Here is a 21,314-nt window from a genome sequence, read left to right as displayed (position 1 = left end):
ATAATTATGTGCCTCCAGAAGGCAGAGTAAAGCTGGGCTGACCACGGGTCTCCTCCAGGGCCCCCTCCCTAGAGGCCCCTATCCCCAAGATTCTTGTGACAAACCAGAAGTCACAACAGAACAGGAGAAAGGTAAAGTCGGCCTACAGCTGAGGGACATCAGCCTGGGAGAGGCTCCTGGTGAAGCCCAAGGTATGAGACTCAGAACCCATTTTTGTCTTGGTTTGGAAAACAGTCCATTCCATCTTGGGGGAAGAAAACAAAGAATTTCCTGGAAATTTTAAGAACTTGGAACTCAACCATTCGGTCCAGGATAAAACCATAGTATAAGCAGGTGTGCCAGGAACCAGGACTGCAGAGAGCCCGAAGGGAACACACAGAGTGAGGCAGGGCTGAACAGAACAGCAACTGGCTTAGTTTCATACTAACTCTGTTCAGGTCATAAATACCCATCCCATCCCCTTCCATCTTCCTCCAGATTATGATGTGGTAAAGAATAAAATGCTTTTTCCTCATTCCCTTTCTATTGTGTTTTTAAAACATTAAGACAGAAAATTAGCAAATAAATCCCCACGCATGGACCAACATTTTTCAGAGAAAAGACAAACTTGATATTTCAGGCTGCAAAAACCCACCATGGGCTGTACAGATACACTTCTCAGTATAACCATTACAGAATCTAAACACTCAATATTACAAGGAAACACCCAACCACATGTTAAAACCGAGATGTTAAAATGTTCTGAGGAACTGTTTTTACAGAATAATCAAACTTTTGTTTGTTGAGAACTGAAATAACTGTCTTTGTGCAGAGATGTACCCCCAAATGGTAAAGGGGTGGAGGAAAGAGGTGAAGTCAGAGAAGGCCCCTGTGACATATCCTGAGACAGGTGCCACTTATGTGCCTCAGAGGCCTGAACTCAGTGTCCTCATGTTTGTAGGCAGCTCTAAGTGCATTTTGTTGAAGCAGAATCTCAGTTCCTAGACACATATAAACCAACACCGACAAGCTCCAACACTTCCTGGTGGAGGTCCAGCTATTAAAACTGCACCTGTGGCAAATTCCTTCCAAGTAAAAACAACTCGGATTTGTCTTTTTAGGTGACCATCACTCTGTGTGTAGGGGTGATGGGGAAGAGAGACCCTGGCAGTGGAGGGAAGGGTACATGCCAACCCACCAGGTGGTCCTGGATGGACAACCTCTAGAGAAGGACCCTGGCTGGGAATATCACTCTGCTGAGAACACACAAATACCAAGGAGTCTGGAGTTAGCCAGCTGCTGCCTGATGAGAGGCACTTTAGAAGGCCTATGTGGTACTCCTGCAGAGAAAAATGGACAGAAAATCTTTATTCCCAAAGAGTCACTGCTCTTCTTCTTCAAGGACATATCTCGAGCCGAAAGAAATCCACATGCTGTGAATGCCGTCCCACTCCTCCTCAGCCTTCTGCCCCACGAGCTCTCTATACTTTGCTTTGGGCTCTCCCTGGCCACACAAGACTGTTCTGTGCTCTGGAGGCCCCGGGGGCTGCTCTGGGTCCAGGAAGCCACAGGTGGGAGTGCAGGCACCACACACCCCAAGTCATGAGCCAGCTGTGGACTGTGTGCCTGGGCCTCTCTGCCTGTCATCACTGGGAGGAACCACTGTCCATCAGGGCCTCGGGAGCACAGGAGAGTGCTCCATACACACTGGCAACTGTAATTAATGACAGCATCCCACCCTCTGCTGAGACTGAATGATCCATTTCAAGTTACATCTGCACAGCACTTTCCTCTGTTATTTAGAGCCCCTAAGTAGTTTCGGTTGAACAGATGGTATTATTTCCACTTTACAAACAAGGCAGGAGCTGAGATAATCCAAGACACACCCTCAGTGGGAGTGCCCGACAGGCAGGACCTCAGACAGGGGATGGTCCCTCGGGGCCATGGCCAGGCTGTGGGTCAGCAAGCTCCCAGGGAAGGACGGACAGATCTTATCCCCTTGGGGATAAAGAATGTTTCACAATCACCTATGAATTAAGGAGTCCTGTCTGTATAAAAGCTGCCTCTGTCTTGAGGATAACCCTGGGTGTTTCTTGGAGAACAGGCCTAACGAGAGTCAATGAGATCTATAAATAGGCCAGGAGGAAAAGCCTGCAGGGACTGCCACATAGAGTTCACAAGCGTCAGGATTCAAAGTAAGGAGAGGAAAGATGATTTGAGGAGCACCATAAAAAGGACAACAAATGAACAAGTGGGAAGTCTGAGCAATCTTGAAAGTTTCTGTCATCATCTTCAGGTAAACACAAAATTGCATTTTCTTTGGTTTTATCAAAAGGCCTCTCATAGAAAATACCACTAAAAAAATGACAGAGGGAAAAGGAAAACCAAGAGCACATACACAATATAATCAAAGGAAGAGTGGACAAGGAGCCTGCAGAGGTCGGCCCAGGCTGCCTGCCCAGTGACTGGCACTTAAAGACCAGTCTGAAGCGTATGCAGGGGTCGGCACCTGGGAGCATCCACCAGGGGACGGAGAGGCTGGCTTGCCAACATAACACTCTAACTTCCAAAGTGACCATGAAAAGAAGGTGTGTAAATGTCAAATTTGTAAGGAAAAAAAATGAACAGGAAAAAAAGCAGAGAAAAAAAAAAACAAAACAAAACAAGTGAAAACAGTCTAATCTAGGTGAGCAAACTGAATGCTCCTAAGTACAAAGGTAAGAGGGCTAGGAAATCCACCTAAAAGACAAAGTCTGTCAGACTGGACTGAGAAGCTGAGAACAAATGAAGGAAATCTAAAACATAAAAATCTGGAAAGATTCCAAGAAGAGAGGAACAATAAATCAGGTAAACACTGAGCAGAAGGGCAGAGGTTGCTCCTTCATGCTGGACACAGGCTTGAGGTCAAAGCACAAGTCCTGAGACAAAGTTAGCTTCTAAACACAGCAGGAGGCTCCTTCCCCAGGAGAGGCGGTTCCCAGTAACAAGGGAGCCACGGAGCAACCCCCGATCAGGGAAGGAGACTTCAAAATAACTGTCATTTGAGCAGACAACTTCAACGAAAAATTAGGACTATAGAAGATTCCAGCACAATAGCAAGCCTGGCCCAATGAGCGTACACAACACGTTTGGACCAATAACCACACAAGGTCAATTGCTTCCAAAGACACAGCAGGCAGTCGTGAGCACTGACCAACCACACACAGACCCACTGAGCAAGGCTGAAATATCTGGCAATTAAGAAATTGCTTCCAAGGAAAGAGCCAGGGCCAAACTCAGAGTGGCAATTAAAAATCTTTAAAACAGGGAATGACATAATGCTACACAGTACATCAGGAAATCCAGGTAAAGCAGTTCTTAGAGGGAAATGTACTTATTTCCAGAAGGCATCCCAAAAGAGGTTTAAAAATAAGAATATACCTGGGATGCCTAGGTGGCTCAGTGGTTGAGTGTCTGCCTTTGGCTCAAGTGATGATCCCGAGGTTCTGTGATCAAGTCCCGCACTGGGCTCTCCACAGGGAGCCTGCTTCTCCCTCTGCCTATGTTTTCCAAGCTCATCTGCTGTCCTCCAGGCAACTGATGGTGGGCTGTCCGCACCCACAAATAGCTTCCAAGCAACAGCTACACTAATGCACCGCAGCCTAACCCAGTCAACCTATCCAACGAGCTCACACATATGTACACACACACACATACGTATACATGCACACGTCAACACACACAGAAAAAAGATTTCTAGGCAAAGAAAACAAAAGGATTTTTACAGCTATACTGATGTGGATGTAAGATTATAGACTTCCACTCTCATCTTGCCTCTGATTATGGTGTGAGGTGGGGTGGGCACTCTCTGCTATGGAGAAACCTGTGAACAACTGGCATGGTTTATTCTTTAATGGATGGTATAAGTCAAAAGTGAGCCCATGTGGGACTAAAGGTTTTTTTGTGTGTGTCAAGAACTGTAATTAAATATTCAACTTCTTTAACAGATACAGGACCACTCAGGTGATCTATTTCTTCTTGAGTAAGCTTAGGTAATTTGTGTCTTTTAAATAATTTATTCATTTCATCTCAACTGTCAAATTTATTGACACTAAGTTAATAAAATTCTTTTATCCTTTTAATGGCTATAGGATCATAGTGACATTCCCTCTCTCACGCTTGAGACTGAAAAATATGTATCTTTTTTTCATGATTTGTTTGGCTAAAGGTCTGTAAGTTTTATTTATCTTTTCAAAGAACCAACTTTGGAGTCCATTTTTCTCTACTGCTTTTAAAAACTATCATTCTGGGCAGCCCCAGTGGCTCAGTGGTTTAGTGCCGCCTTCAGCCCAGGGTGTGATCCTGGAGACCCAGGATCGAGTCCCACGTTGGGTTCCCAGCATGAAGCCTGCTTCTCCCTCTGCCTGTGTCTCTGCCTCTCTCTCTCCGTGCCTCTCATGAATAAATAAATAAAATCTTTAAAAAAAAACTATCATTCTGGTAAATGAATAAAGCATGACACTTACAGAGCAAAGTAAGACAGGGAGACTCTGCCAATCTAATAAAGGGAATCTAGCAGAACTCAGAAGGTGAGGACTTCACAGTGAAAAGCTAGAACCATCCCTCCCAAATGGGACTAGGCAAGAACAGCTACTCCCAACACTCTGTCCAGCATGGCAGGACCTGGACAGTACACTGAGACCATAAAAGGAAATGCAGGGTATACAGACTGAAAAAAGGAGAAGTGTCTTATGCACATTTGGTATTAACATCTATGTAGAACATTCTACGAAATCTATTTTCTTAAAGAAATTACAGTAAGTGAGTTTAGCAAAGTTGCAAGTTATGTCCCTATTTTAAAATATCAATTATATTTCTATGCATTACAAATAAACAAGCAGACACTAAAATTTAAATAATACATTGATTAATGTGTAGAGTTGTTTAATCACTATATTGTATACCTGAAACTAACATAACACTGTCATTTAAAAAATAAATAACAATAAAGTGACAACAGCATCCCCATAATGAATTACTTAGGGATAAAATATGTGCAACCTCTCTAAATAAACATAATATTCTATGCTGTTAAGATGGCAGTTCTTTCTGAACTGATTTATAGATTCAACACCATCTCAATCAAAATCCCAGCAGACTCTTTTTGTCATAAGGAGGAAGGGATTCTGAAATATTTATGTGGAAATGAAAAGGTGTACACTACGTTTCAAGACTTACAAAAAGCTACAATAATCAAGATAGTGTAACAGTGACATGTAGACCAACAGAACAGAACACAGTCAAGAAACAGCCCTGCATACACACACTCAAGTAATTTTCAATAACAGTAAAACAACTAAATGGGAAACAATCGTCTCATCAGCGATTATGCTAGAATAGCTAGACATTCTTCTGCAGAAAGGGGGGAGGTGCTTTAACCGTACCTTACACAAAAATGGGTCTCAAAATAGATTACAGCAATGAATACAAAAACCAGAACTACGTAACTTCTACAAGAAAACATAAGAGGAAATTTTTGCAACATTAAGTTAGACAGAGGTTTCTTAAGACATAAAAAAGCAGGGGATCCCTGGGTGGCTCAGCAGTTTAGTGCCTGCCTTTGGCCCAGGGCGTGATCCTGGAGTCCCAGGATTGAGTCCCACATCGGGCTCCCAGCATGGAGCCTGTTTCTCCCTCCTCCTGTGTCTCTGCCTCTCTCTATGTCTATCATAAATAAATAAATAAATAAATAAATAAATAAATAAATAAATAAATAAATAAATCTTTTTAAAAAAAGACATAAAAAAGCATGAAGCATCTAAGAAAAAAATTGTTAGGCTGGACTTCATTACACACTTTTGCTCTTCAATTTTTTTTTTAATTTATTTTTTTTTTTTTTAATTTATGATAGTCACAGAGAGAGAGAGAGAGAGGCAGAGACACAGGCTGAGGAAGAAGCAGGCTCCATGCACCGGGAGCCTGATGTGGGATTCGATCCCGGGTCTCCAGGATCGCGCCCTGGGCCAAAGGCAGGCGCCAAACCGTTGCGCCACCCAGGGATCCCCCACTTTTGCTCTTCAAAAGACGCTTTAAGAAAATGAAAAGAAAGCCACAGATGGGAAGAAAAAATTTGCCCAAGAGAAATCTGATAATGGATTTGTGCCTAAAATTTATAAAGAACTATTTTTTTTAAACAGACAAAAATAAATAAATATACAGGAAGAGATACTTTACCAAACAAGATACATGGGTGACATCCCCCCCCCAAAAAAAAAATTGTAAAAAATAATCTACATCATGTGTCATTAGGGAAATGGAAGTTAAGTCCACAATGATTGGGATACCACTAGAATGACCAGGTAAAAAAAGACTAACCATATCAAGTGATGGTAAGTAAAGAGAGCAACTGAACTCTCATTCACTCTTGGTGGGAACATGAAATTGTATAGTCACTCTGAAAAAGTTTGGCAGATTCCTAAAACATTAAACTTTGCTCTGCCATATGAACCATATCATATGCCATATGCCATATCAATACTAAGTATTTATCAAAGAGAAAGTAAAATATGCAGCCACAGAATATCTTGTATATAACTATTCATAGCAGTTTTTTCCTAATAGCTAAAAATTGGAAACCATGCAAAGGTCTATCAGCTGTTCATCAGATAAATAACATACATATACAATGGAAGACCAGGTGAAGTAAGAGAAACCATTCATATTAGACTCTAGAAAAAGAAAACATAGTGACCAAAGTCCATCAGTGGTGTCCTGGGCCCAGGGATAGGAGGAAGGTACTGACTACAAACAGGCACTTTCCGGGACAATAGAGATGTCCTAGGTCACAACTGTGGCAGTGGGAGTGTGACTCAGTAGTGTCAAAACTTATCACACTGTATATTTTCAACTGTTGAATTTCACTGTATTTAAATTATGTCTCAATAAAGCTCTCAGAAAGAGAGGATGGGGAGGTTAGAGAGACAAGTATGACCATCTCTTTAAGAGGGCTTTTGCTACAAAGGGGAGTAAAGAAAGGGGGTGGCAGCTGGTGCTAAAAGTAGGATTGGGTTTTTTGGTCAAGAAGGGATTAGGAAAAAAAAAAAAAAAAGAAGGGATTAGGAGAGCAAGTTTTCCTGCTGATGAGGGCACCTCACCCTCACCCCTCCAAAAGAAAGTCTGGGGGACAGGATGACAACTCCTGGATCCTGGGAGAAAGCACTCGATGGGGTTGGGAAGGGAGGTGCTCAATGACCTGTGGGCAGGTCAGCAGGCAGGTCAGCAGCTGTGGCAGGCACAGGCAAAGGACAGCTCTGGTGCTGGGGACAGTGGAAGACCTCTGGGACCTGCATGCAGCTAGCTTCTCTAGATGATTTGTGAGAGCAGTTCCCAGGGCTGTTTCAGCTGGGCCAGAAGCTGACCACAGCAGAGCCGATCCTCACTCTGTATACTGTACACAGGATCATACCCTACTTTCAAATGAAGTGTTTGATACAGTATCTTTAAAGTGTTTTTTTTTTAAGATTTTACTTATTTATTCAGGAGACAGACACACACACACACACACACACACACACACACACACACACACACACACACGGGGGTAGGGGGGTGGGGCAGAGACCCAGGCAGAGGGAGAGGCAGGCTCCATGCAGGGAACCCGATACAGGACTCGATCCCAGGACTCCAGGATCATGCCCTGGGCTGAAGGCAGGCGCTAAACCACTGAGCCACCCAGGGATCCCCATCTTTAATGTGTTTCTAAGTTAAATCACAGACACCTGGGTTCTGTGTTTTGCCATTACAAACAATTTTCCACAGACACTCTTGACATGTGTCCACAGGCAAGAGTGCACAGATCTCTCAGGACCACACAGTATAGGACTCCAGATAGGAAATGTCCACAACAGGCAAATCCAAAGAGAAACAAAGTAAATCGGTGGTCTACTCCAGGGTGGGGAGGGGATGAGCAGTGATGATCACAGGGCATGGGTTTCTCTCTGAGGTGATGAAAGCCTTCTAAAATGGAGTGTGGTGTTAGCTACCAATTTCTGTGAACACTATGAAGACCACTTTAATGGGATGAACTGCATAGCATGCAGGCAATATCTCAATAAAGATGTAAACTTGTTGAAAAACTTGGAATAAGGTGCCCTAGGGATGGACTGCTAGACAAATGATAAGGTCTGTCAAAAGGACTGAGCCTCCTAATGGTGGAGAATGTGCCACACCCAAGGCCAGGGTCAAAGCCAGGCATCAAGGCCCAGCGAAAACCTTTCTCACTGCTTGCTGGTAGGGAGTACCCTTGGTGTGGCCCTGGAGAAATGGGCTCTTTCTGTGCTAGTAAGTGGACAGGAGGGCACACCCAGGCACAGAGGGGCACACCAAGGAAGCTTCTGAGCTGCTGTCAGGGCCACCTGGCAGACACCAAGCCAATAGCAGCCCCACCGTCCTTCTGTGCAGCTCTCGTGCATGCAGGAGGCCTGTGGCTGCCGCTCAGTCTGTCACTCCCAGCCCTCGGTACCCAAGCAGCCCACGCTGGCCCTTGTGTACCAACTGACCCAGTCTGACATTAAGAACCCTCGTCAACATAGCATCCACATGCTTCTGGGAATGTCTGCAGCTCAGCCTTGCACAGGTGCCTCCAGCATTGTCTCTTGCACTCAACCTTTCTTCTGCTCTGTGGCACGTTTGAGCAAAGGGGACAGGTACACCAACATTATTTTTAAAGTCACATATTTAAGGAAAAGCATATGGAATAAATTTTAAATGTGAATATAAACTGCACAGACCCTCTTTAACTCATCCTAACACTGATGTAAAATTATAACACCAGACAAATGAACAAGAAGCTTCTACTTGTCTCTAAAGAGCATCTCCAAGAAAGGCTGTCAGAAAGAGTCATCACAAATGAACACTGTCCCAGGCAGGTGGAATATGGTCACATATTTATGTAATGTAACATTTCTAATACGCAGACACAATACTATACCCCTCACCACTGAAATTGAAACACCAAAACCAAAACCAAAACCAAAACCCAGGCCTGGAGGCTGACTGTGTGCTGCCCAGGCCAGCAGGACCACAGGGGCAGAGCTAGGGAAATAAAGATCTTCTGTGGGCATGCTACCCCCCCAGCACCAGCTCAGGGAGCCAGGAGTCCAGATGGCTCTGCCCCTGCCCTGTCGTCTGTGTCTGCCAGGAACATCACTTCACAGCATCAGGGGATTGAAAGCACACCTCTGCTCATTCACATCTTCTAAGGCATGCATCTCTACAAAATAATTTTACATGTGATAAATGCTGCATCAAGAAAAAAAACTGTCCTTGTTGGAGCATAGTATCTCACTCTAGAATATGAAAAGCCTTCTTTTCCTCCTCACTTTCAATTTAAAAAAGGAAGCTCTAAGACAATCACTACTCTGCAAGTGGAATCTCGTTGAGCAGTACTATGGTAAGTCGGCCAGTTGCCTGCACCAGTAACCCCGACATCAGGCAAACTGCCAGGACCCCCGAAGGCCAGCAGAGGGCACGGTGTGCCAGGCAGCCCTCTGCTCCTTCTGGACACACCCTGGAGAGGCTGCAGCAACCAGACGTGGTTCATCTGTGCATATCCAATGGTCCAAACGTGTGAGGATGACGTGGCAAGCAAACGCTGCTGTTTCCTTCAGTAAAGAGAAGCCCCAGAGGTGGAGAGGGCAGGAGACAGGCCCTCAGAGCCCAAGGAGGGGTTCAGAGCAATGTACTAAGAAGAAACTATTGAAACAAGAGGTTTGTTTTAACTAAAAGCATCAGAACACAATCTTGATGTTGCCAACTCTTTGACAACACTGGCTCCAGGCCGGAACCAGGTTGGAGGAAGGGAAGGGCCTGCATGTCACCTTCATCTGCATGTCCCCTCCCAGGGAACGGCCTGAGGAGGCCTTGCCAGTAAGTCCTCAGAAGGCAACAGGAGTTCCTGGGAGGACCAAAAATTCGGGAGCCGCCCTGTAGGCAACCACCACTTCTGGGATTTAACTTCTCATCAGCCAGACTGTTCTGCCTAAAAGATTGAATTAAGGTTGACAAGAATTCTGCAAAAAATTTCAAATTATCATCTGTGGTGAGCTTCACCTCAGTACAAAGTGCATGTGCCACTTTCTGAAAATTATCTTTTCTAGCTATGACAATGAGCACCAAAATAAACTCAGAACCAGACCTGCGAATCACAAGTGTTATAACAAGGTATTTTAAAAACAAAGGTTTTGTTCCATTAATAAACAAAACAGAAAGCAAAGATGCATCCATTTTTTAAAAAAATATTTTATTTATGTATCTATTTATTTATGAGAGAGTGTGTGTGTATGTGCGCTCAATAGGGTTCGATCCCACAACCCTGAAATCATGACCTGAGCCGAAATCAAAAATGAAGATGCTTAACTGAATGAACCCAGGTGCCTCAAAGATGCCTCATTTTATTTAGTCTTGGAATAAGCAGACATACAGTGAAGCCAGCCACCTATTCACAGTGCGAGTTAATGCTTCACTTAGCAAGACATGAAGCTCTCCTGTGGAACTTCTAGTGGAATCATTCAATAAACCCATGAAACAAGGGAAAAGAAAACATTTCCTAACTAGGGACACCAGGGCTCAGGATTATAAGTGCCTTTATCCCAACGGCACAAGAAATGGAACCAAGAAAAACCAAAGGCCCCTGCCTTTAATGCGTCCTTTACTGCTCTGCACCTAAAAACTGGTGTAGTTGCTAAGTGCTGGCCTGAGCAGGAAGAGCAGCACACAGAAGGAGGAGAAGAAAGGCATCTGATGGTCCCTGTCAGGAGACATGCACTAGAGTGGCCTTGCAAGCATGAGTCATGTGCTGGGCCACCTCACATCACTCCCGCAGGAAGCAAGCACATAACTGTGTCGGCATCCTGAAAACCTCAGCACGAACTGCTGCTTTTTACCAATGAAGCACAGTATTTCTATTCTTGAATTTATAATCCTTATCTTTTTACAAATTTAACATTTACAGATTGCAAACAATGAACAGTCTGTTCTGGGTTTTAAAAAATTATTTATTACTGGTTCTCAATGGTCCAAACGGGACATCTTTTGTCAAGGGAGTAACAGGGAAAAGCTCTCTCGATGACAGGCTTCTCTGTCGTCACTGAACAAGGGATACTGGACATCAGCTGGCCTTGCTCACAAGAAAAGTGCCTCGGGAGCTGGAGGGTGCAGCCGGATCCACACACTGCTGACTCCAATGCCTACTCTGTCAAGAATGTACCAGTGCAATTCTGGGGATGCCTCCCCAAAAGGACAGAGCACATAATGGAAAAGCAACCCCGGCTCCTGCCAGGGGTCAGCTCCTGGCCAACTCCAATGGTCCTAGGGAGGTGGGGAGGGGTGGCAGGATGCTCCCTCAGGATGACATATCCCACTGTGAACAGTTCAAACATCCAGGCATGACATCTTTTATTCTAGAAATTTATCACAAAATAACCAAAGGGCAGAGGGAGTGAGGCTGAGCATATTGGAGGGAATATGGGGGACAGGCAATGGGAAGAAGCACTGGGAGTGGTGGCTTCGACAAACCTATGTATGTGCACATCTCAAAAGGGGGTGGGTGCCTGGGTGGATTGTCTTTAAATACACCCAGGATTCATCTCCCATTGAGAGAGGCCTGCTGATGAAGGCAGCACCACACTAGGAAGGATGACAAACTGCTGACCATGTGTCCTGACTGGCTGGTGGTGGCTGGGGGGTACTGAGCAAGCAGGCAAGGGTGTGGAGGAAGGGAGACCCATGTAGCGCCAGTGGGAACGTAAAAAGGTGTAGGTTCCATGGAACCCAGGGTGGCTCCTCAAAAATAAATCTGGAACTACACCAGTGGGTCCAGCAATCCCATTTCTGGATACACCCCCAAAAGGAATGAAAGTGGGGTCTCTAAGAGATGTCTGCATCCCCATACTACTACCAGTGTTACTCAAAACTGCCAAGACATGGGAGGAACCCAACCAACTACTCACAGATGAACGCGTAAAGAAAATGTGATGTTTACGCACAATGGAATATTATTCAGTCTTAAAAAGAAAGGAAACCCTACACCTCTTCCGACACATATAAACCTTAAGGACATCAATGCTAAATGTGTGATTCCACTTCTGAGAGACCCCTAGAGGAATCAGACTTGCAGATGTGACAGGGATGGAGTGAAAACAAGCCCTGCCTTACTGGCCTCCTCTCAGCCTGATCTGTGCAGGAATAGAAGCACACAAAGGCCTTCTGCACACTCGCCAGGGCACTATGGCCCCAGGCCCCCATGGAGGACCACAGCAGGAAGCCAGAAGGGGCTGTGCCCATCACAGAGTAAAGCAGGGAGGCCTTCACTGGTACACAGGAGCAACACCACTGTCTCAGCCCCTTCCAAACTAATCTCTGCAGTGTCCAAGGCAGCTCTACAGGGCAGAACTGTTTCTGCCTGTAGTGGCCGTGTGGGGACCTGGGAGGTCAGCTTCTGGACTGGGGGGTAGCAGGGTAAGCAGGTCAGAAGGTGGGGTGGAGGGGTGGCTGGGAGAGACTCTGCCACCTTCTGCTCAGTAGTAGGGGCCGGAGCACAGGCCACTCTATTCAGGGGCACCTATCCTTTCCTTTTCTCTTTTTGTAAACAACAATGGGGTAAAAGGAATGAAAAGTACTAAGTCCTTCAAAACACAAACCAGGTGCAATTAATGCACTCCCTTTCTGAAACCCATGTTTAAAATCAGTGCTGTGAGCATGTCCTTTTCCTTTCATGAAACCACTTCTCACAACCACAGGGGCTCTTAGGACTCCTCCACCCTCCAACCCTCTAACCACCCCCCACCACCACCACTAGGAAGGTCCACACATATATATAGCTGTAGGTTCCAGGAAGACCAGCTCCCTCACTGGTTCAAACAAGGGAGAAACGGAGGCCCCAAATGTTACGGGTCAAAGGTGTGACCATTCTTTTTTTTTTTTTTTTTATGATAGTCACACAGAGAGAGAGAGAGAGACAGAGACAGAGAGAGAGGCAGAGACACAGGCAGAGGGAGAAGCAGGCTCCATGCACCAGGAGCCCGACGTGGGACTCGATCCCAGGTCTCCAGGATTGCGCCCTGGGCCAAAGGCAGGCGCCAAACCGCTGCGCCACCCAGGGATCCCCAGGTGTGACCATTCTAAGGACCAGGGCTATGGCGTGCATCCCCCATGGCCCTGATCGACACTCGTCCTGCACAGCGGACACAGGGCAGCTGGGCAAGCCCCACTTGGTGTAACCCACCACCAAGTGTGCCTCCCCAGCAGGATTTTCACGGCACATACACAAGAGTCTCCATATTCATAGATACATGCAGCTTAGCAACAGTGCAAAGAGCAAGGCAGACAAGTGCCTCTGTCACTGGAACCTATGTGCACAACGGGTTAGTCACCATGTATACAGGAAGGACTCTAGAGGACCTTTCCCCTTCATTGTCAGATGGGCCTTATTCAGAGGTTCTGTTTAAAATGGGAGTAGAAAAATAAAAAACATACACAAAACCAAAATTTATGAGCTTTCTCAGACTGCCATCTGACCAACAGGAAACCTATACACGTGTTCTCCAAAGCGAAAAGCCAGGAGGTTCTAGAGGTTTCTGTGCCGGGAGGCCCGAGGCTGGGAGGCCAAGCCTAGGGACTCGGGAGGTAGCTCTCCAAACACTGCACACTTGTCCCTCACACATGCTGAAAAACATGTCCCAGGGATTATGTTCCCAAGCCAGAGAAGGTGGAAAAGAAAGGAGCCCTTAAGCAATGGACCACACTGTCCTCCTTCACGCTTCAGTGCAGCTTTGATGGCTCTTGCAGCCCACCATGAAGACGGTTCAAAAGCTCCAGCAAGATGGCACTTATGGTAGATATGAGAAGGCCATGAGCCAGTCATGGGACATCATTCTCCTCGTGCCAGTAAACCCCAACTAGTCTCACTTAAAGATTCAGTTTCAGCTTTAATATTTTGGTTTCTGGCTGAAGACTCTGGAACACTATTCACAGCCATTTTAATGTCTGTTAGTAAAGAAGAAGATGCCTGGTTTGGTAAAGATCCAGATGCCATCCACTATATCTCAACACAGAGGACTCAAATGTGACACAGAAGACTGGGACTTTAGCACCGCCCGCTTGGCAAACGAGAATTCCACCATTGGATGTGACATCATTCTTCTGTTGTAAAGCACCATCCGGACCATCACCAGTTGGTCCCCGAAGGAGCAAGGGCATCAACAACCACAAGACCCAGGTCCTTCTCCCAGAGACCATTTCTGCTATATCCATCCATGTTACCAGTTACTTATCGAGCAAAACTGTCTTCTGCTTTAAAACTGAAGATTCCACAGACCTTAATACATCACTGTCAACGTCCTCATCTAAATGATGGCTCCAGAAAACACAATCTCAAAAATAAGACCACAGAAGTGCCCCCTGCCCTCCACACACCATCAGTGCTTCCACAAAACAAATGCCAGATGTAGATGGCAGAGGAATCTTTATTTTTAGTAAAGACCAAGTAAGATTTCCATGGAAGCCATTTTCCATACAATCCAACTGATGTGAGTACCAAGTGAGAGGCGTTAACCCCCTGCGCCTCAGCACAGACACCCAAGCCTGTGCCTGGCAGTGGCCATGAGCTTCTTGTTCAGCTCCTGCCTCTTTGCTGTGGTCTGGCCATCCGGTTGTTCTGGCTACTTCCATGCTCTGAACCTTGGCTGCCAACCACAGCTGTTCCTACTGGCACTTGGACCTCTCTGCCTCTCCACACTGAACCTGCAGCTGGAATCTGACCTCCTAAGAGGCAACTTCACTCTTCTAGCAGCAGCGTGAGATGTCCAAGCTACTTTCCAAGTGATGCAGAAAGGAAGAGAGGACAGCACTCATCAGACTCTTGTGTAAAAGCTACAAAACTTAAAAACGACAAATGTCACAGATACCAAAATTAGCATCACATATTTTAATCAGTTGATATCACATTTGTGATGAATAGTATTTCAGTTATAGGTGATGAAATTATGAAGGATCATACACCTTAAATTTTAAAATATTTAAAAGATTCAAGGCCCACAGATCTATTTTTGTTACCTGCCAGTGCTGGTGTTTTCAGGAACCAATGTCCCCTCTATACGTTGGCAACATGGGAGGAATGTCAGGAAATGGGGCATGTTAGGGATAGCTCCACTCAAGATGAAATCAACTGCACAGAGCCTAGAATGCTGCCACTGACATTCAGCAGCATCATCTTTATGGGGGGTCCCTTTCTCATCCAATGGAGGGGGGAGGCACGGGGGGATGGCTACACAGAGAAGAGATAAAGTCTGGCATCCACCACAACCACCTATTACTGCACAAGAGAAGGAGCTCAGTGATCAAACACCTTTGTCAGTCCTGGCCTGAAACCTCCCAGCTGTAAAGGGAAGCGCAATCTAAGGTGTCTCCCCACAAAGCTGCAGTGTCACACAGGTGGCAGACACCCCCATCCTTCATGCAGCAGGTGCCTCCAAGTCCTGTCCCTGCATGTCCTGCTACAGCCTCCACAGTGACCCTGGGAAGACAAGACCCCTCTGTCCCAATCCTCAGCTGCCCTCTTGGGCCTTGCCTTTCTCCTGCAAAGTCCGAAAGCCTGCTCCCTGATGCAGGTAGGGAATCTTCTCAGCCATCCAAAACCACGACCTTGGCCCTCTCAACGGGAACCCCCACAAAAATCTCTGTTCCTTCCCTTCTGGGAAGCATGCCCAGGTAGCAGGGAGTAAGGTGAGTCAGGGACACAGGCCTGGGGAAAACCTCAGGAGAAGCACCAACTGCACTTCTCTGGGAGCCAGCAAAATTCTCAGGGCAGTGAGCTGCAGATCACTGCCCATGCAGGCCCAGGGACCACATTGTTCCAATTCAGCTCTGAAGCTGGGGGTTTTCTCATCCTGTCTGTGCTCCACAGGTTCACCCTGAAAACATGAACATGCACTGTCTCTGTGGTTAGAGTAAAATGTGAAATCATCAATAAGGTGTCAGTCAGAAAATACCCACAAGAAGGCACACCCAGCAGCATCAAACCAAAGTATTCAGTTACAAAATGAAGTGGGCAACACTGAAGCCTGAATGAAACATAATGAATATTAGATAAATGTAATTCAACTCGAAGTTGGAAAAACACACCTACCAATATTTATTAAAAACATACAATATTTCCAAGTTAAAGAATTCTGGTCAGAAATGTATAGGTTTTCAGGATGCCTGGGTGGCTTAGCAGTTGAGCACCTGCCTTCGGCTCAGGTCATGATCCTGGAGTCCAGGGACGGAGTCCCACATCATCCAGCTCCCCACAGGGAGCCTGCTTCTCCCTCTGCCTATGTCTTTGCCTCTCTCTGTGTCCCTCATGAATGAATAAAAATTTTTTTTTAAAAGTGAAAGAAATATATAGATTTTTATTCACTTATTCATTTATAATCCAAAAGCATTCTCTAAATTCACTTATTCATTTATAATCCAAAAGCATTCTCTAAATTCACCTTTTGACTGAACAACACACATAAATTTGCTATTTATGCTTAAACCCAGAGAAGGATCAAGATTTAGTCTCACAAAGTTTTAAAATCTCTCAAGTTAGCAACTTAAGTAGTTCACAATTCTCTATCTAGAATTCAGGAAAATTGACCCAAATTTTCTTATCATTCTATTAAATTCAGATGCAGCCTCTGTACCAAACCCAGCTCACCACTTAACACACCACACACACCATGTGGACTGGATAACGAGCCACAAGATTCTCAGCTCACCTCATCACAGAGAGAACCTCTTTCCCTGGCACCTCATGAGCACTCCTGCACCCACAGGGAATCCTGGGCCACCAGCTTACTGTCACCTAATGAATGACTCCAACATGACCAGAGAAAAACACATTAGAACATTAAAACTGCTGTTTTTAGACATAAGGTTTTGTGTAGTTTTGTTAAACAGCAATAGACAACTGATAAATCTCATTCAGGACAGGGTCTATTTTGAAATAAGGAGAATATGGGACGCTATGCAAACACACTTGGCCCTGCACACAGCACTGCCTTTGGGTCTAAGTTTCTTTTAAATCTCTTCTTCCTCTATATTGCCTCTAAAATGGTACTGAGGGAGTACAATCAGATCCTGAAGCACCTTGTGTTCCCTGCAAGGCTGGAGAGTCCCCACATGGCACAGATTGGTCCTGGCTCCTTGAATTGAAGCACTACCCACTACCTCATCACACTGTTTCCTTGTTACGCTCAAAATGCCAGGCATGTGCATGGTCTCCACATGGGAAATCCCTAGGCATGAACCAAAGTGAAAACTACCATGTTAATTTTCAAATTTTAGGGATGCTTGGGTGGCTCAGCAGTTGAGTGTCTGCCTTTGGCTCAGGGCAGGATCCCAGATTCTGGAATCGAGTCCCCCCCATTGTGCTCCCTCCATGGAGCCTGCTTCTCCCTCTGCCCAAGTCTCTGCCTCTCTCTCATGAATAAATAATTCTTTAAAAAAATAAAAGTTTCAAATTTTAGCACAGAAATGACATTTCAAGATTTTTTCCCAAAATTTTTAGAGGATGCTGGGAAACCTCTTTCAATAAGTAACAAGTCTGGAAGTCAAAATAATCAAGATTTAATAAAAGTGACACAAATCTCCTTCCCATTGCCTGCTCTTCCTGATTACAGACACTATGTGCAGTCCTTTCTAGGAGATTATTAATTCAATTCTCTGTGAACAGCCTCACATGAATGACAATTTTGTTGGCTGACTGAGGGCTGAATTCTTGAAGTAGCTGAAGGATCCAGTGGGAGGAAGAGTTCCAGAGAAGACAACTGACTTTTGGAAAAACAATCTGTAAATGGAACTTTAGAAATCTCAGATTCCATTTGATAATAACACGTCCTTGTGAATCCGGTTAGTGTATGCTTAATTATTACAGACAAGTGTGCCAAATAATTCAATATAAATACAAAATATATACTATATACATAACATTCCATATATTCTCCATACCGCCTGCTTAGTAACATTTCCATCTTAATTCACTAAGGTCATCAAAGACCTGTGTTGAATCTTGATGTTAGAGCCATAAAGCTAAATTACTTATAGGAAAAATTCAAAACACACAATATGCAACCACTATTTGATTTATTTGACACACAGAGAGAACGCGCCAAAGAGCACAAGCAGGGGGAACAGTAGAAGGAGAGGGATACGGGGCTCGGGGCTCGATCCCAGGACCCCGGGAACATGACCTGAGTCAAAGGCAGAGGCTTAACTGAATGAGCCACCTAGGTGTTACTCTTTGATTTAGAAGAGTGAGAACATCCACATGTGGCCCCAGGGTGGGCTGAGCCTTAGGGGTAGGAAGGTATCTCTTTGGGGGGGGGGGGGACCACTTTGTAACACAGAGGTGGCTACAGGGCTTTCTGAAACTGATCACACACACACACACACACACACACACATACAAACACACACACACACACACACCCTATGAGCAGAGAAGTAGGCAGGCTCACAGGAAGAAGGATGGTGTCCAGAGAGAAACGTGAGGATGGTGCTCAGGGAAGTTCTCAACAAAAGCCATCTATCATGACAAACTGGCTTCGATGTGCCTGCAACCAAAAGATTCTTGCTAATGGTGCAAGAATGGCGAGATGGTGGCCTCGCCGACCCGCCCTCTCACCTGCCCCGGCCTGTGTCTCTTGACTGCTGGAATACTCGACACAGGCTGTCAGTGCTGCTACCTGCACTTCAGCACCACGACTTCAATTTAACAAAACAACTCCCCAGAGCTGGCAGTGAAGGGCACACCCACTCCTGGCTCCAGGGATGGTCCCTGGAAAAGACCAGACAGCATCTCCTCTGTAGGCTCTGCTACTGTGAACAACTCTTCAAAAAAAGGTAAGAACCACCCCCAGCATTCTGGTCATGCAGATACAGTCTGCAGTTTGCCAGCAGCTGGCCTGTGGCCCAACCAGTGCACAGCCCCAATCCCTCCCTGTGGCCTTCCTCTGCCTCGACGACAAGGGGCAGGGACAGTGAAATCACACAGTCCTTGTGCCAACACCTAACACAACTTTGAGTGCCTGAGCATGTGGGCTTGATACTCTTACAGGCGGGGTAGCCTTCCTGGTAACAGCTCTATTTCCTGCTGACAGCTGGTCCCACCAGCCAGGCAGCACCAGACAACCCATCTCCTTCAGAGCAAGCCTGGGCTGCTCACGGCCAAACCGGAGACTGCTCCAAAACTACCCAAGGGATCCCGATGTGGCCTTCGCATTTAAACAATCCCTGTAAATGCCCAGCAGCCCACAGCAACCTGTGGCAGAGGGAACAGCCTGGAAGTGTGTTTGCACTGTTACTGACAGGACCCTCCAGCCCCCTTTCCTCTGACCCAGTCCCTCCCTAGCCTCACCTGTTCACCTGCTTCCCTGGAGCCTACAGCAGGCCAGAACAGACTCCACACCTGTTATCCCTGTGACATCCAGTGACCACTTGTGTGTGTGTGTGCGGCTACCCCTCCGACACAGCTACCTGCCCAAAGGCAGAAGCCTTGTCCTGATGTGGACAGGCAACCCTCCCAAGGCCCTGAGGTAAGTGCTTGGGAAAGGAGTTCATGCTTAGAAACACTTTCTAGATACACACGTTGTGTTTTGGGTTAAAACCACTTACATCTGAGGAAAATGACATTAAAACAGTAACTGAATGGGCCTCTGAGCGGTGCAGATGGTTACGTGTCCAACTCTTGGTTTCCACTCAGGTCACAAGAGCTCAGGGTCGTGGGATGGAGCCCCGCATCAGGCTCTGCACTCAGCAGGGAGTCTGCTTGAGTGTCCCCCGCTTCCACTCCCCTCCCCAATGGACATGCTCACATGCATGTGCTCTTAGTCACTGAAATAAATATTGGGGGAAAAAAAACAGTAACTCAAAACTAAATACCCCTCTTAAATTCCCTTTTTGTTTTATTAGACACCAAACCAAGCAGATTTACCATGTGTGTTAGCCATCATGATACCCATCTGCCACTGCTGCACTCTTCAGGCCCTAACAGTGAGTTCTTTATTTTTTTTTTAAGATTTATTTATTTATTTATTCATGATAAACAGAGAGAGAGAGAGAGAGAGAGAGAGAGGCAGAGACACAGGAGGAGGGAGAAGCAGGCTCCTCACAGGGAGCCCAGCATGGGACTCGATCCCGGGACTCCAAAATTGCATCCTGGGCCAAAGGCAGGCGCCAAACCGCTGAGCCACCCAGGGATCCCCCTAACAGTGAGTTCTTTTTTTATTTTTTTTTTATGATAGTCACAGAGAGAGAGAGAGAGAGAGAGAGAGGCAGAGACATAGGCAGAGGGAGAAGCAGGATCCATGCACCGGGAGCCCGATGTGGGATTCGATCCCGGGTCTCCAGGATCACGCCCCGGGCTAAAGGCAGGCGCCAAACCGCTGCGGATCACCCAGAGATCCCTAACAGTGAGTTCTTAATGGAAGTATCTGCTTTATAAGAAACTGTACTTGCAGCAAATTGCTGCTCTACTCATCTCAAGAGGTTGCATCTACCTGGTTTCTGGTTTTGTTTACAAACAGTAAGTTCTAAATGCAACCAGCTTCCAACACTTTGTCCAAACCCATCTTTTCAAGGCTTTTCTGTGCAGCACTTTCTCTTGCTCTCAAATTAATTTCTTGCTTTAAAGGAAAATACAGAACAATAAAAGATCACAGAAGAAGGGGGTGAAAGGACAATAATAGAAGGCCCTCCTATTTTCCTGAGGAAAGTGGATAGCTATGTGGTGGCAGGATGTCCGTCATGATACAGGCGCCAGGCTGCAGAGGAAGAGGAAGCCCATCCGTCCCCTCACAAGCCACAAGGACCAGGAACACCCAGCTCGACCCTGGCAATGTGGTCTAGAATAAGCACAGCACCCCAGATCAACAGGCTCCTTCTGGGTGACACATAAAATTCTCTCATCTCCAAAGGCTTGAATCCAAATAAAAAAGCAGGGCAGCAATCCGGCTCTTGGCCAAGAGAAACAAAAATTTGTCCGTGAATGTTCCTCCAGCACTATTCATCACCACCACGAAGAACAAACAATGCAGATGTCCGACCACTGGTGAACAGACACACTGAAACAGGATTCAATGGCAAAATAAGTCAGGTTCCGACACATGCTACAGCAGGCGGGAACCTTGCAAATGGGATGCTCAGGGCAGGACGCTGACCACAAAAGGCCCCATATGGTGTGGTTTGGTTACATGAAACGTCCAGAAGAGGCAAATCCACAGACACAGAACAGAACAGCAGGGCGATCCTGGTGGTGGGGAGCTGGGCTGAACTGC

At 46.0% G+C, this 21,314-nt stretch overlaps 1 protein-coding gene across 8 annotated transcripts in view; it reads right to left on the bottom strand.

Annotated features, from left to right (window-relative positions):
* Nucleotides 1-21,314, bottom strand: part of ANKRD11 (ankyrin repeat domain 11) — a 190,886-nt gene that overhangs the window by 54,186 nt on the left and 115,386 nt on the right. The gene's annotated exons all lie outside the window — the stretch shown is intronic.

Source organism: Vulpes lagopus, chromosome 10 (genome assembly GCF_018345385.1).
Source record: "Vulpes lagopus strain Blue_001 chromosome 10, ASM1834538v1, whole genome shotgun sequence".
Classification (NCBI taxonomy): domain Eukaryota; kingdom Metazoa; phylum Chordata; class Mammalia; order Carnivora; family Canidae; genus Vulpes; species Vulpes lagopus.
This window is presented reverse-complemented; position numbering and strand designations above follow the sequence as displayed.